Here is a 3,192-nt window from a genome sequence, read left to right as displayed (position 1 = left end):
GGGGGAGGGGGAGCGGCGGTGGGTGACGAATCCGTCAAACGGCAGAAAAATGGACAAGGGGACTCTGTCGTGTGAGAAAGATGGCTTATACGCTAGCAAGATGCACCTCGCCTGAATCTGGAGTCGGTGTGATGTTAGCAGCGGCATAGATATCCATCGCACTGGCGGTGCAGGGTGTAGACGGTGCTGTAGGATCCTCAAAAGGATGCGGGTTTTGGCGGACCGAGGCAGCGGAGGGGGGAAGGGTAGCTTTGATGTGCAGGCTCGGGCTTGAGTGCCATGTTTGTTTTTTTTTTGTTTTTTCGTGCAAGGCAGGGATAGTAGAATGGACGATGAGATGCAGAAAGGACAGAGGCGTGACAATTTAAAAGGGGAGGCGACAAAAAAAAAAGTCAACAAGACGCAGCAGGTCGTTCGCTAAGTGTCAGAATAGAGGTGGATAAAGTTCAGAGGTCCGTGTTGTAATCACGACAGCGTTTGTGCTGGTGATGCTCGTCGTCGTTGGTTTCCGTCGCGGAAATCGTCGTCGTCGCAGATGGATGGCTGATGGGCTCAGCGGGTCGAGCGGGGGTTCGGAGAGGGGACCCAAAGATGGGGGATCCAGTCGTGTTGAGGATGCTGAGGGCCCAGCAGGAAAAGGGCAGTCGTCGTCGCGTCTCGCAAGAGAGGCGTCGAGCGTTTCTTCTTCTCGTCTACCGTCGCCTCTCTCTCTGAGGGCAGGGCAGGAGTACGATGGAATCGCCGTAGGAAAAGCAGAGAGGGGGTGGGGGGGGTTGGGTTTGGAGGAGAGGATAGGCAACTCTGCGCTGTCGCTTCGCCAGAAAGGAGGCGTGTTCAGGTCGTCTTGTTGGGTGGGCTGTGGCGTTGGCCTGGCCGGATCGTCTTGGCAGGAGGGAAGTCTTTCTGTGGTGAGAGAGAGAGTAAGAACGTCGGATGCAGAGCAGCAAGAATCCCGCAGCGTTCGCTTGATGCTGTAACGGTCTCGTGAAAGGATGGGGGGGGGTCGAAGACTTCTCTCGCGGGTTGCAGGACGAGGGAGAGGAGGGAAGAGAGAGGGAGGGATGCTCGTAGAGTGAGTGTGTGGCAGAGTTTTTTTTTTTTTTTTTTTTTTTTCTTCCTTGTCTTTTCGCCCTTCGGCCTCTCTCTGGCGTGGGGAGGGAGAGGAGGCAAGAACGGAGGGCCAAGGGGCGAGCACGGTGCTGTGAGTGGCTGAAGAAGAGGTATTCCTGGCTCTGGCTCCCTGCGGGCTGTATATATATGTAGGCTGTGCTGTGCTGTATCGTCAGGTAGCGGTACAGTATCAGCACTGCTACTCGCAGGCTCTACTGCTAGCGACAGCTGAGGACCCCGATACGTGCACTGCGTCCGCCGTAGCCTGTCTATGACCTGTACTCGTATGGGCGATTGCTGTGCGATGAGGGGGAGCGGCTGCCGATGGTCACTATTGGAAGGCTGCGTCGTACCGCCACTACTTCCCCATCATCATTCTTACTACGGAGCTCCGCACGGGTGGCAGAGTACGAGCAGGTGGCACCGTCCACACTCATAGCAGATTGGATCCGTACAAGAGTATACGAGCATCACTGCCAGAAGGATATCATGGCTAGCATCACCACTTGCACAGTACGGAGTACTCCGTAGTAAGGTTTGAGCACATATAAACGGTTCAAAACCCTGAAGCACACCGGGCTCGTCCCCAACTGGCAGCAACAACCAGAGTCTCTCTCCCAGACACCGGTCGACAGCAATGCACCGGCCACATGGAGGCATCAGAGCATTGACGAATAGCCACAGCACCATCCCCCTCTCCGTCTCCGCCGGGCTATGATCGGGTGAGTATCCGGTGATGCTATACACTCTACACCACTCTACGCGTGCGTAGGAGTGTTACCACCATGACCGCCATAGTTCGGGTACGGGGGTACTCCGTATTGAGAGGGCATCGCCACTGCTACCACGGCGGTACTGCTATCCGTTCATCTTTCAGCGTATATTGCCAGGCTTTTTGCTAGTGCTGCTACCGTATGCGGTACTCTGTACGGATACCACTAACTAATAGCTACTGCTACTGCTAAGCCTCCGAGGTCTGCTGGGTACTCCAGGAGCAGCCTCCGTCCTCGGGTCCTCTAGGGCCCCTAGTAGTGTGGTAGTAGCAGTAATGGTAGTAGGGGGGACCTGATTCCCCTCTAGGCTCTCTCTTTTTTTCCTCCTCTCCGTCTCTTGTCCCATCTCGGTCACTCCCTCTCCATCTCCGCTCTCGATCCCAAGCACGCTCTTCTCTCTCTCTCTCTCTCTCTCTCTCTCTCTCGCCCTCTCGTTCTACCTTTACCTGTAAGGAGTACGAGCATCGAGCATTACTCTCCACGTCTTCCGAGAATCTCTTGTTTTGGACCCCTGCTACCGGTGCACATTGGTCTCGCCGCTCCGACCGTCAGCCACTCGGCTCAGACGCTAGGACCAGACAGAGAGGAAAGGACTGATGCTGGTAATCGTACTACGAGTACATACCGACACGGGTATATGTAATACGGGATACCCGTACAGTGGTGCGTTACAGGTGCACGAGTATAATACCAATTGATACTGCTACCATCATCCTTTGGCCTCGTCCATACCCGTACGCATCTGCATACATAAAACCCTGTCGATACAAGTCTACCGAGCACAAACGTAACCGAGAAGAAGGGCAATCCCCACCTCCCCTTTTCGTCCTTCCTCCTCCTCCCCCTCCTCCCCCAAAAAGAAAAAAAGAAGTAAGACCAAGCTCCACGCCAAGTCTCAACTAAAAACTACATCTATTATTATTAGACAGCGGCTGTTGCGGTCCATGAGCACCAGTAGATCGGTCAGCCTCTTTCTTTTCCAGGCACCGAGTTTAAACCCGAAATTATCATGATAGTTCTAATACATACGTACACACTCATAATATATATAGCATCATCCATGTACGGATTATATGGACCATGTACAGATTACTCCGTACTATCTTATTACAACGTAATAACACCTACTCCTCCATCCCGTATCCGTAAAGAGAGGCAGACTGGATCCGGACAGCACGGAGCACCATGTCGGCATACGGAGACAAAGACAGTGAGGATACGCCGATAAGAAAAAGAAAGAAGAGAAGAAGAAGAGACTTCATCCAGTTCATTGGCATGGAGACCTCCAAGACCAACCTGACCAGGGGAG

The sequence above is a fragment of the Geosmithia morbida genome (assembly GCF_012550715.1).
Source record: "Geosmithia morbida isolate 1262 chromosome Unknown scaffold_12, whole genome shotgun sequence".
Classification (NCBI taxonomy): Eukaryota; Fungi; Ascomycota; class Sordariomycetes; order Hypocreales; family Bionectriaceae; genus Geosmithia; species Geosmithia morbida.
This window is presented reverse-complemented; position numbering follows the sequence as displayed.